This window comes from Sparus aurata, chromosome 16 (assembly GCF_900880675.1).
Source record: "Sparus aurata chromosome 16, fSpaAur1.1, whole genome shotgun sequence".
NCBI lineage: Eukaryota > Metazoa > Chordata > Actinopteri > Spariformes > Sparidae > Sparus > Sparus aurata.
The window spans coordinates 8459829-8473856 of record NC_044202.1 but is presented as its reverse complement, the minus strand read 5'-3'; the positions used below and the strand labels follow the sequence as shown (position 1 = coordinate 8473856).

Here is a 14028-nt window from a genome sequence, read left to right as displayed (position 1 = left end):
AACATAGGACCCTTTTTTAAAAAAAGGGTCCTATGTTCCCCGCTGTTCACCCAAAGGGTCCTATGTTCCCCGCTTTGTATGTGACCGGGGAACATAGGACCCTTTTTCTAAAAAAGGGTCCTATGTTCCCTGCTGTTCACCCAAAGAGTTAGGGTTAGGGTTAGGGTTTATTTGTCTTAAAACATGAAAAATGCCAGAACAGGAGGCGGACCCTCTATGCGGTTTTGACTAGACTGTGGCGCCCACATAATTGCACTGTACACACTCCAGCAAATGGATATTGTCCCGAACACTTTTCAAAATAAACTGACGATATTATAGGCCTGATGAAATTAAATTAAATTAAATTAAATTATCGAAGGCATAGACCTATGTCGCACAATGCAGCAGTTTTGGAAATTATGGTGGAAAAAATAATCCCTTAATATTATTGGACCCATTAAGGAAAAGCGGGGAACATAGGACCGTTTTTTTTAAAAACATAGGTACGCTCCCATTTCATTTCAGCGAGTGGGACGACTTACTCTGAGCTCCAGCTAAGCACTGAATGCTTCTGTGAACAAATCTTCTTCCTGAACTGATTGTATTTATACAGTACAGTTTGGTGAATCTCTTAGTCCATCACTTCAAACTTCTCGAGTCTTGTAGTAACAGTGAAGGACAACCGGTAGGGACTATTTTCCATTCTCCATTCACAAAATCCTGTCAGACAACATCCTGAATTTAACATTTAGCTGTTTCTCCCTGCTTTATGCTAAGCTAAGCTAATCACCTACCCCCTCCAGCACTACACACAAATTAAGTTTATCTATGCGAAAGGGTATCCATATTCTCATCTGACCCTGTTTTATTCACTGCCGAAAATGGATGCACATTTATGGTACAGTCGCGATGTATACCCTCAAAAAGAAATCAACAATCCAAACATCAATGCTAATAATCCATTACAATGCACAGACTGCATGCAGAAGCAGGTGGTACTTCTCCAAAGGTAACATCTGCATGGTGCACCATCCCCCAAGCTCTGAGAACAAGACAAACATGGCGCTGTTTGTCTGTCTTTGTCTTCACGGCGTACAAACTAAAGTGCCAGGGGCGACTTGAGCTGCTGAATTATTTAATTTAACGTGGGCGGCAGGCAATACATTTCATATTTATAAAAATATCTAGCCATGGAATCTGGTATTTCATTAGAGTTGAAAGGAAATATATGTAATGTGTGAGCGAAACGGCATGACGAGAAAATAAAACAATGCAAAAAATGAAGCAGCGCTGTGAGTGAGAGAGAGATTTGAGAAATTACTGTCATCTCCCAGTGTGTGAGCGCTGCGCTGCTGTTGTGTTTACGGCAGCCCCGTTTCACACTGACAAGCAGGGTAATCGGATTTCAAGCAAGATCTTTCTTTAATATCATAGCATTAAACAAACACTGTCTGCTCTGCCGGAGTGCTACTGGTTAAAGATCAATAGTTTAAACCCTGTTATTATATTCTTGAAGGCCACCTCTTGCATCTTTACATTAGCATGTAGAGATAAGAGAGCTGTCAGAACATCCATCCTTGTGTCTAATCAGCCGTGACTAAGCCCGTCTCTGTGTCCGCCCCTGCCTGCGTCTGAATTGCTGGATGAATAACCTGATTGAGCTCTCGTTGCCTTTACAGTAAGAGCGGCATAGGTTTAATAAAGCTAAGAGCCCTTCTGATTCACTCAAAAACCAACCTGGCAACCGGCCCGCGTCGGGTGGCCCCGGCCCCTGCATAAACCCAGCCTGGCAAGCTGCCCCTGGCCGACGTTTTTAAGGCCCACAGACAGAACAGGAAGGAGCTAACTCATCATCATTCGGTAGAAACACCTGAGTCAGGGAGATTTGTCTTACTTTGTGAGCTTGTTTTTCTCTTTATCTCTCAGTCTCGCCATCTCTCGTCACCGACTTTGCACAAGTGATGCAGATGTTGCCACTTTTTCAGAGGTAAAAGACAATCTAACGTGCCATAGATGGATGGCTAGATAGACTCGCTTGTGAAAAAAATAAAGAATGAATGTGCATAATTTATGTTTGGGTGCTCTACTTTGTCTCTCAGTGTCATGATTTATGAGGCAGCCTCCACAGAGTGTTACACAGCGGTGCTTAGAGCTCCATGCAGTCCACAGTCTGATATCATGAACACACTAATGCATTTTCTATCAATCAATGTGACTGATCCGTATGTCCATGCCCATTTAATTACAGCTACGTCCATTTCAGTATGCTGTAACCCTAACCCTTAAACCCTGATCCCAACCCTAGGCTCGTTTAATTAGGGCTACTTCCATTTCTGTATGCTGTAGCCCTAGGGTTAAGGTGAGTGTAAACTTAGCCTAGCCTTGTCACTAATATTGTGTTAACATTTAAAAACCAACATGACTCATCAACTTTCCCAAGCAACATCCTTCCAGCAAAGAACACTAGATCCAGTTGAATTCAGTGTTTTGATGGGTTTGCTTTCTTTGTCAGAGTCTCCCAGATATCAGCAGTAATTGGCTAAAGTGGAGAGTCCCACTGTAAATTCACTTCCTCTGCTTGGCTGACTTTGGCGATCGTCTGGCTGATTCAGCGCCCTGGCTGACTGGCCACAGTACCTCGATCTGACAGGCCTAATGAATCTGATTCCTCATTTGACACAAAAGAGAAATTGTCGCCTGCCAGGTTGATTTTGTGGACTGACTCATCCGTCACACTTCACCCATTCCCGTCAGTCTGACCTATTCCGAGACTGGCTTTTTTAATAAGATCTGCGATGTTCAGGCTGCCTGAGTGGCTCTGTGATTTGCTGATGCATCATTTATTTGATTTACTAATGTCGTCTATTTATGTGGCCCCAACTGGTGATTCCCAGTTCTTGTACCCCAGGGGCTATCTCTGCTGTGGGTGGAGTGAGACGGAGGTACTGTACGTCTTACAAAAAAAGGTCGGGCACCACTGGGCACAAAGACTGTTGTGGGCGTGCTCCCACAGGCCCGCCATGCCTGTACCTCCTCTTCCTGTGGAAGGGAAGGAAAACAGTGATTACAGTAATTGATTAACACCCACACTGTGGTCCTTTGGAGAGCCGTGATTGGTTTATTGACGGATAGGAGCTTTACGAAGAGCAGATAAATAGGCTTACTTTGAGAAGTTAGTGTTTAACTTCTTTTTGAAGACATAATTGCACAACATAAAATTTGTTTAACCGCATGTTATTTTGATCATGAACAGTAAATAAGATAGTAACTAGAATCTAGACATGTTTTAGACTTCATCTGATCCGAGACATAGCTCCACTTTTTGTTAAAATGATGAGGCCAGTGAGGGCAAAGATGCCGGCATTCATCAGGTAAGTTGTAAACCAATGGCTTTTCAGGATTGCCATTAAACCAGGAAATTACAACTTAACTCGATGGAATCAAGCTTTTAGGCGTATTGTATGTTGATATATGATATTGTGTTAAAAGGAGTTAACATCAGGTCGTAGTGCAATTCTTAGATAAGACTCACCTGACCTGTTTGAATGATAAAACCAATTCTCCTGTACCATTTTCCTTGCCTCCTTGGACTTACGTACTGGTGTACTTAATTAAAAGGATCACAAGACAAAACTGAGAAAATTCTAGCAGCCGAGGTGGCCTTGGAACAGGAAATATGTTAAAACAGCCACTACACAGTGCAAACATTCACTGTGCCAGAAAATGATACTGGTCAGACTTTTTTTTACGGTGGCGCAAAAACATGGGTCCGAAAATGGGTCCAAAGTCTACATTTGGTATAAACAAACGGCTGACGGCATACTGTCCAGCTCGGTGCCTTTCCAAACTAATTAGTGTAATGTGTTGATTGACAGTATTGGAACTGGTATCAGGCAAACATAAACACAAACAGGGACGTCCCTCTGCTTCACTCAGTTGGCTGTCCGACCAGTTTGCTCATTTAATGACTGACTGGCTCGTATCCTGACTTACCGATGATTCTCAGCCACTTTAGACTCTGAACATTAAGCTCAAACATATTGATTTGTAGCACAGTGATGAGAGTACAGAGAAAAGTAGAAGCATTGCAGGTATATAATCCCTACCCGTCAAATGTTTCCAAGGTGGAAACTGTCGGTGCCAGGCTGCAGACAAATCGCTCTGCATGACTGACCTGTCAGCCAGCCCGGCTCACTCCCAATTTGGCCTGCCTCATCCCCATCTATCTTGCCCTAATGCAGCACAGTGGGAGCCTGAAGCTTAAAGCACACTGGGTCTGGCTCCAGACTGCAAGATAAATAAAAACAACGGTGTCACTCCCTCTGGCTCCTTGGCTAACCAGCCATATCAATGACATCTCTGTCTGCTTGGCCTAAAGCTCTTGACGACAACGGGGTCGTTCCACACTTTCAGAGACTAAACCTCACGTTGCGGGCTGATGTGATAAACCTCAATTGAGAGCATTTAGACTAAGATAAGGGCCTGGCTCATTGATTCTGATTGCAGACGTCAGGCATGACCTGCTGACTAATTCTTCAACGAGAAACACCATGAAATATCGGTGAGAGATAATGGAGGAGAGAAATATTGCCAGTGGTTCCCAAAAGGCAATTTTTCCTCCCACAGAATGGCCTCCATCGATCTGATTTGCTAATCCCCATCTCTGCTGCAGGCGGCATTGACCTTCTTTAGTGTCCGAAAGAGCTTTCTAAAGAGTATCACCGCATGAGGACATATATTCTCCTGGTATTCTGTGATAGAGTAATCACTATCCATCCGTCTTGGGCTTATGATGACTCGAGAAAAATGCATCTGTCACACACCATTAGAGCCACATCCAGTATCTATCTCTTCGCCGTCACTCTCTAACCTCTTGCACTTCCTCCCTGGTTTCCTCCGTCTCTATCCTGCCAGTCTTTCTTTTCCGGTGCCGGGGGCTGCTCGGCAAATGAGCGAATTGCCAGTTGTGTGCACTATGTTCGAACAGTCCACTGACAGTTGACAGTCCTTTTTATTTCATCGATTCCTCCTTCACCCGTTCCCCTCTCTTCATTCTCAAGTGTATTTCCTCCCCCTTCGCTCGCTGACTGGCTTTTGTTTCTGTTTTTCCTTTTTCTCTGTCTCCTCTCAGAGGATGGCCTTTGAGGGCTTTACCATGGCAACTAAATTGATAAAACTGTTTGAACTCCAGTGTTTGTCCAACAACAAGTTCCACAATCCAATTTAGAGATTAGCATGTAACAACATGAAAACCAAGAGACTGTGCTTTTTTTCTCTCCTGAAATGATGTGAAAGGTGATGGCGAGGTTCTCAATTGGTGAGCGTTTCTCATCGACTTCAAGTGGATTAAGTAAGGGATAATACCCGACGAGGTGTCCAATTTCAGGAGTTAATGGATGACAAGGAGGCCAGAACTGTCTGACGCGCAGCCACCTGCACGATTGTTCTTTATATGGGCAGTATCCTGTCTAAAACATGGCTGCTTGATCACAGGAATAAGACCATCAATTTAAATTCTTCAAGGTTTCCACAAGCCATGACTTTGTTTTCTTGGCAACACCTGGGGGCTTGACTAAACCTGAAACAATCATCATAATCCTATAAGGTTTCCATTGGGAAGAGAGTCATGGGTTACTGACCAATCTAGCTCGCCAGCCATGTCACAGTCTATAAATCAAGAATTTTCACAATCAAATCATAGACCACGTATGCCGTCGGCTGCAGCCTGAGGAAACGCGTTGAACAGGGATTGTGATGTGAGATGATCGCTTGACACCGTAAATTTTCACGACATCAAATAGTCATCTAAAATGTACATTTTGTGTGATGGTCATGGCGTCATCGTAGCCTTGTTTTGTTGGACCTCGTAATAACTAGTGTTGGTTTACATGAAAGCTCAGATTTGCAAGGTATTATGGTGTTTTCTGTCAACTCTACTATGCTTCATGGTTACAGTTTTGAAGGATCTAAGTCCTTTCTAACAAGGGTTCATTGTTTTAAAAACACAAAACTGCAGCGTAAACCAATTCCAGACAAATACAATGAAAAGCCTCAGTCCTAGAGAATGTAGCAACATTTTATGAGCTTTAACTACTGATCAAGTTTCACAGTCATCTCGCAGAGAGGATAACACCAGCGTGATTGTGCCTATCTTTAATCTTATTTCCTTCGTTGCTTCACGTGAGACTTCTTTCAGCTTGACAAAACTAATATATCAAGCTAAATACTACATTCCTGGAAAGGTTGTGCAGTATCAGTTCATGATTATGATATTCGATGGGATGATCTTATAGAGTTCTTTCTTCTGGAAGAGAAGAAGAAGCAAATATAAAATACTCCAGTTAGTTTTTTTCAATACCTCTTGTAGCTATCTCTCTGAAGCCCACTTTAAACTAAGGGCAAGGAGGGCTATTACAGGGGATAATTGGGGCAGAACCTCCGAGACGTGTAATGAATTCCTCTCGACCAGTTTTACGGATGGAACTACTGTACTTGTACTTGTACTGTAACGGTTGGTTTTGAAAGTGGCGAAAACATCAGTGGGAATGCGATTTTTAAGGGCAGAGAAGAAAACGGACTACAGGTGTTATCCTCAAAAGACTTTCTGTGGCTTCGACAAAGTCTTTGACTATCGATATTGTCAGGATTTTTCAAATAAAAATCAAAGTGAAAAGCATAAAAGAGGATACAAGTAGATTAAAAAACCTCCTGATGTACCTGTAGGGATGGAAACACGGTCACAAATTGGTAGCAGAGATCAGATTACATTGTAATGATAATGATCAAGGCCGTCCACCTCCCACACACCGGCCCTCCAGTCGCTTTCTTTCCCTCTTTCTGTCTGCTTCTCTTTGTCTCTCCTTCTCTTTTCACCCGCTTTGGTGCCTGTTGAGCCAGTAACCAGAGGTGTGCGTGTGTGTGTGTGTGTGTGTGTGTGCTGCCAGAGACTTACAAAGAGACAATGTGTTCAATGTTCATTGTGTGTGTGTGTGTGTGTGTGTGTGTCAGGTTCTGATTATATTAGTCTTTATGCGCAGGCAGGTTCACTGACGTCAGTGCTGAGCAGCATCTGATGAAGAAAGGGCGGTGGGGCTGGTGCTGGTGCTGGTGCTGGTTGGGGCTAGTCAGCCATTCATAAATATAAATGACTGTGGTTGTGGTTTTTGCGTCACAGCTATATTTTACAGTAGATTCAGCAATGACGTCGCTAAATGTAAAAATGTTCATCCGCCCATAAAGAAATCATTCGCGTGACTCTTCCGAATGGGCACATAAACATTACCGTTCCTCAAAGAAACATCAATTCTCTCTAGTGTCTAGTGTCTTGTATGACACACACACACACAAGGCAAAGATTTCACTCAGCATCCATTATCCTTAATAAAGATGAATGTGAGAGCAGTCACACTATGTGCTCTGAGCTCCAGTATTTTGGGTTGCAACTTACAGCAGCTGTAATCGGTATATATTTTTTTCATAATAACAAATGACAATATGAAAACAATGTGACGATGTGGAAAACAGTGATGAATTTACAGAGAATTACCACCTAAAGATGCATCTTTTCCTCAGCTTTCACTCAGCTTTACAGAGCTTTACACGCTACTTGCTCAGCAACGACAAAACAGCAGAGGGACAGATTTAGAGATTAGCTGGTGAACATGGTGGAGTGTTTAGCAGCTAAAACATCAGACCAAAAAGAGAGCTTTATGAGAAATAGATGGCCATGCGATTACCGTGCACCCTATCCAATGTGGGTACCATGTCTGTTGAGCATGTAAATGATTATCTACTCAAGTCAAATTTGGATTATGGGGCCTTGGAAAGCCATATGGAGACGAATAATGTTTTTTTATTTTTTGGGTAATTTTTGACAATTTAAAATAAGTTCCCATCTACTTCTGCTGTGAAGCTCCAGAAATATTTTGAGGACTATGAAGCTTCACCTGATTTTCCATCGGCATGGACGGTAACAATGAGTGTATTCTTAATTTTTGGGTGAACTTTCTTTGAAGGAAAATTACATTTAAAGTTGTGTTCGCAACTTGTTTCTGCTGCTAAGTTTTGCTTCTGAAGCCTTGGTGTGTTACGACCAGTAAGCTTCTTGGGGCTAATGTTAGTTCATGTTAAAACGTTGGAAGACGTCGTACGGATATTGCAGAATAGCACAAAATCACTCATTGTATGCCTTGCGCTACCGTTGCCCTCAATTTTAGCGTTTGTCATTGCTCTGTGGTTGCTACTAGTAGACAAAATGACTGCTGTTCAGTAAAAGTTACAATGGCAGGCTTTAAGAGCGAACTACATTATGCCAAGTCTTCAAACACTGAGCTGTAACACTGGCAATCGTAGCAAACGCATCTGAACTCATGCCAAGTATCTGTTGCTTGATATAACCGGTGCTTTCATTAAAAGTGTGCGAGCTTTCACACAGTTCACACATCTGACTTATCTTTCCACTTATTCAACATGCTTTCCCCCCAAAAAAAACTGTCTTCTCTGCCATTAATTGAATATCTCTACCTGACACCGAATAACAGAAAACAACACCTCTGCGCCGTTAATATATTCAGCAAATGTGTAACAAAAAACAAGCCGAAAAAAGGAACGAGGTGCAATCGGTGGCTGCGCCTCAGGCTGCTCCTGTGGTGGTGTGGCCCCTACATGTGACTCAGAGTCCTGATGTGAGGCCTGGATGTCTTGTTGGGGCCTCCGGGTGTCTGTGTGTGTGTGTGTGAGGGAAATGCAGGAAATCACACTGCAGTTGCCGAATTGGTCGGTTACGTAATCATGAGGTTCCTATTGTTGTTGTTTTTTTTCGACTTTTCCCATCACCGCCTTTCACAGTTTTTTTTTATCGAACTACGCTGGATGACTGGATCATCGGGGCTTGATTTGATTGGAATTGAACCTAAGGCCTTCTTGAAGCCCACATCAGGACAGTTTCCCCGAGTGGTTAATACAGAAACACCTCTCAAAATTCCTTCCTTGTTTGTTACTTCCTGAATTTCAGCGTCACCCACTTCGATTTCATCCTATCGAGGATCCAAACGCGATCGATTTCTGCCTTGCGAGCCTGCCACTTTCAAGCGCAGCCCTCCATCTGAAACAGCCATTGAATGAAAGCTGAAACCAAGCTCTCTCTCTTTCTCTTTCTCTTTATAGTAAGTAATAGGCACCTGTTGAGCACTGACAGGGGGCCGTCAAGCCCGGGCCATATTAGCAAAGCTCGACCCGCTGATGACTGTTTTCAGCACCACGGACAGCACGTCATCGCAAGGAAAGAAAGAGGGAGGAGGGAGAAATATAAAAAAAGAAAAGGGGACTAGACCTTATGGCAGATAGAGGGGGAGAGAGAGGGAGAGGGGGGAGAAAGAGAGAGAGATGTGGCCATGTCATTAGGGATTAGCCCAGTTCCACAGCTTGAGGCTTTCAGTGTCTGAGTGCTCTTGTCCTCATGTAGACACACACAAACACACACATGCATCCAGCAGCAAAGAACAATGCCTACATAGATGGACAGATAGATAGAGACAGACCTTTCTCCATGCAAACAGCTTATTTTAAACCTATACGATTGCCCAGCAGCATCAGAACCGACAGCAGCCAAAAAACCCAATACCTCACTAACACTATCCCGGCATTTTTCCTCCTCTTCCCTAAAGACAACAACAACTTTCCCCCCTACACCACCTCCCGCTCCTCTCCCACCTCCCCTGACACACCTAGACACAGTCCACAACAATCAATAACTACATGTTCTCACCTGTAAAAAGAAAAAAAAAAAACACTTAATCAAACGTCCCACCCTCTCTCTCCCTCTCTCTCTCTCCCTCTCTCTGCCTCTTCCTGTAAGGACTCCAAACGCACCCTGCTGCAGCTCTAGTCCGGTGGGAGAAGCGACACCCGCCCTAAAATAAAACACTCTCTCCTCCCGTCTCTCTTTTTAGGTGTTAATCGCCGAGGTGCACACGCAAGACAGAGGGGAAGAAAAAAAAAAAAAGCGTTTTTCCACGACATTTCTCACCCAAACATCGCCTCTGTGCCAGGACGCGCCGTCTCCGCCGCGTTATGCGCCATCGCTCATGGAGAGAGAGAGAGAGAGAGGGGGAAAAAAACTGCACAAAGGAAGACAACAACAAAAAATAGGGAAGAAGGAGGAGGTGTGAGGAGTGAGGTGGGAGACACTCGGGGGTTGAGATGGTCTAGTTAAGAGATAACGAAGAGGTTGAGAGAGAGAGAGAGAAAGAGAGAGAGCGAAGAAAAAGTGGTGGAAAATACACTCACTTGTGTGGCACGGCCCGGATTAAAGGATGCCCATGTCGGATGCTGCAGTCGCGGCTCGCCAGCATCAGCAGCAGCATCTCCGGGCTGCGCGGTGCATCAGCGGTAGGGGAGGAGGAGGAGGAGGAGGAGAGGGGAGGAGATGGAGGTTGGGAGGGTGAGGCTGATGATGTAAAAAGGCTTTAAATCATTCAGGAGCCCGCTGCACAACATGTGACCGCCGACACGGTGTATTATTCATCCGGTTTGTTTCCTGGTCAGCCCCCCCCCCCCCCCCGCCACCCCGAACCGACACGGAGCGGAGCGGACGTCGTCGGTTCAGCCCTCCCCTCATCCTCCCCTCCCCCCCAGTGACTTACACTGATCCAACCATGACACAAGGATTATCACCACAATATGTCCACAATACCCCAGCAATTTATAGTATTTTATTACGCCCCTGTGTCACTGTTTTAATGCAAAGGTATTATCCACAAACAAGCCACAAAAAAACAACAATTTTCAACAACAATACTTTCTTGCCAGAAACAATCAAAATCTAAATTTAAAGGAACACCACGCGTTTTTTTGGGACGGACTTTTGATCAGAAGGTAAAGATCGTTATTTTTTATGCCTAAACAAACAAACGATTTAATTTTACTTTCTTCACATTTGGTGGACCCTGCCACCTTTCCGGCATCAAACAGTGCCCCTTTAATAAGCAAATAGAATTGTCAGGTTCTTAAAGGTGCAGTATGTAAGAATTGACCTTGAATTCATATTCCCAACAGGTACGGTCCACATATCACCAGAATAACAGCTAACATCTGCAAACTGCATTGGTTTTATATCTCCATCACTGTAACTACTGTTAGCGTGTTAGCTCAGTTAGCTGTGCAGGTAGCTTGTAGAATTGAAGAAATGTAACCAATAAGCACAGTTAAACAGTCTAATTTAGTTTATTTAATAATGTAAGTCTTTTACAAACTGCAGAATATTAAACATTTCTCTTCATGCACTGTCTAAGGCCAACGATGGACCACGGTTTTCTCTTTCAATATTCCCCTTGAAGCGCGATTCTCCGATTCTCCCACCTGACCGTGTAATTTCCCTCAGCAATTGCAGCAGTGCGACAGCAGCAAATCATCCTATAACGGGTTCATAGTGGGTGGTAAAGGTCACACAGGGCACGTCTGTCAAATATAATGACGTCGGACAGACACCTATTGGAGATTTTTCTAAAGGGGAAAAGACGACAACACAGACGTTTAATGTTGCATCCAAACCATCTTCCATTCATTTCAAAAGGCAGAGGCAGTGAGATTTGTGTAAAGGCCTGTTGCTAAATTATTAAGTCTGTGCTGGTCTCGGATCAAATATTTATCAGACGGCCATGTAATTTGCCATAGATAGCCTATTTATGTCAGCTGCATTGTGTGACAGACAGCGAGAGAGGATGTGTGTGTGTGTCTGCATCTGCAACATTAATCCACATTAGCAGTAAATAAAGCAAACCCACCCAGAGGAGCTGGAATAAGGCCTCTCACATATGTGTGTGATTTGTTTTGGAGTTACTGCTTCATCCATCACAGCAGAAGCCTATTTCACACTGATAGACTCGAGCAGAGAAAGGTTACAAAGCGAGGTCTCAGCCACAAGCTCACCCTCTGACGATTCAGAGACGTTTTTTTGATCTAATCCAGCCTCCTGCTTTCACATGTTTACTGCACTAATACACGCTAGCTCGTGGCAGTCATCTTGAGAAATGAAGAGAATAAAAATGCAGCAGGCTGAGGCTACATTACAACATCTCTCGCAAAATGAGGCGAAAGAAGAATCACATTAAAGGAGCTAACAGTTTCCTAGCTCCCGTCCTCGAACAGAGATCATCCAGTCGTAGCTTAGCGAGCTTTTGTTCTCCACATGCGGAAATGGTGCTGCAACCATCTACCTCCAAACATTTGTCAGACCGTGCACCCCACGTCGCTCTATTACATCTGCTGGCGGGCTGGCTACGCCATCGCTGAGAGCAAAGAAAGGTCGCTCAGGGAAGTCGCAGATCTTCTCTGTTCTGGCGCCTCATTGGTGGAACGAACTCCCAACCAATGTCAGGACAGCAGAATCACTCGCCATCTTCTTTCAAAAGCCTCAAGACTCATTTGTTCAGACTTCACCTTGACTTGACCCTGCATAGCGTAATAACATGTCCAAGTGACAGTTGTCATTTCAGTCAGCAAAATCAACACCCGCTGGGTCGAAATGAGAATGCTGCTTTCTGTACCTCGGTCTGAAGTTAAGGGCCCAGTTGTTTCAAAATAATTACCACAAATTTCGAGCCGTAAATAGGCCACTGTGATCGTCGTAAAGTCAATGCGCCGGGCAATGAAACAGGGCAGAACAACAAGCGAGTACAGTTTGTGCTCTGTAAAATACAAGTTTATCTATGTGCTGCTCGCTGTGCTTCCACGCCGCGCTACGCTGACATGTTTGATACCATCATGGCTGCGGCCCTGTTGTTGTTTTTTCCAGCCCGCACTCGAGGCTCTCTCCTCCACCGCTAAATGTCAGCTGCCCTGCAGTCCAGCTGCTGTGTGAATGTGGGAGTTTTTCTGTGAGTGTGTGTGTGTGAGTGTGTGTGTGTGTGTGTGGACGAGGGATGACTCACTATCGCTGTGCCCTGAGCATGAGAGACGGCTGTGAGACCAAAGTGCCACTACCCATAATTCAGCACTGTTTGATGAGGTCACCGGGCCACGGGGCAGGAGTGACCCGGCGTGTCTGTCGGATCTGAACCTGCGGGAGCGGACACATGCACGGACACACACTTTATATGTCAGATTCGAGTGTGGCGAATGAAACTAAATGAGGTTTAACCGTTAACACAACGCGCCGCCTGTTAGGTGTTGACGGATGTGTCTGCGCTCAGGAACATTTGTATCTAAAAATAAAGATGTGCCGCCACACTTTTCCATCTGCGTGTGTGAATCAAACAGATTTATTGATTCTCAGATTTCCCCTCCGTAACTAACCCGCCTCGCTCATATCTCAACATAATAGATGCTCCATATTCACACGCTATGAAAACTCTATATCCAGCTCAACAGTCTCTCCTCCATCCACGTCAGCCTCCATCGGCTCCCCGGCTCTAACGGCCATGTATTATTCAGCACGGCCTCCAGAAGTAGCCTGCCTCCCTCCCTGCCACTCCCTCCGCCACATCTGGGGATGGGGGGGAAGAGGAGGATGGAGGAAGGACAAGTGAGAAGGAAGAAAGACAGAGAAGGAGAGCAAAGGCCAGATAATAAGAAGAAGGGAGAGAAACGGGAGGGTGACGAGTTCAGAGAAAGATGAGAGCGGGACAATAAAAGAGGAAAGAAACGAGGGGTATAAAGAGGGCAGCACAGACAAACTGTGTTCTGCAGTCCCGTCTTTTCATGGAGTCCTTCTCCTCGTCTTCACTCTGCAGGAGCTGATTTGGAAAACATGATACCTTTAGATGAACTCAATCTCTCATCCTGCAGCGAAACAAAGTAGCTTTCCCCCCCAACATCTTAGACGGCTGCCGGGAGGAGCTCTAAAGCGCCCTTGAGGAATTCTTGTTTTATTTATTTGTGTTGAAAGGTAAAGTGCCATTATCTAACAGCTGTTTCACAAGCCTAAGAAGTCCACGGAGAACAGAATAAAGTTCATCTTGATGAGCTGATGGAAATCGGTTAAGACTGGGGTATTTTAGGTGTTACTCTTCATACACTGAAGATACATTATTTTTCCACATTATATTG

General features: G+C 44.4%; 1 protein-coding gene across 2 annotated transcripts in view; it reads right to left on the bottom strand.

The window, feature by feature from the left end:
- slc7a14a (solute carrier family 7 member 14a) overlaps nt 1–10531 on the bottom strand; it is a 28452-nt gene extending 17921 nt beyond the window's left edge. The window contains exon 1 of one of the 2 annotated variants that reach the window (XM_030443268.1): nt 10270–10531. The gene's annotated coding sequence lies outside the window, so the exon portion shown is untranslated. Of the gene's footprint in view, nt 1–10009; nt 10237–10269 lie in introns of those variants that run through there. The other variant, XM_030443269.1, reaches the window with a different exon arrangement.
- Between the last annotated feature and the right edge of the window lie 3497 nt (nt 10532–14028).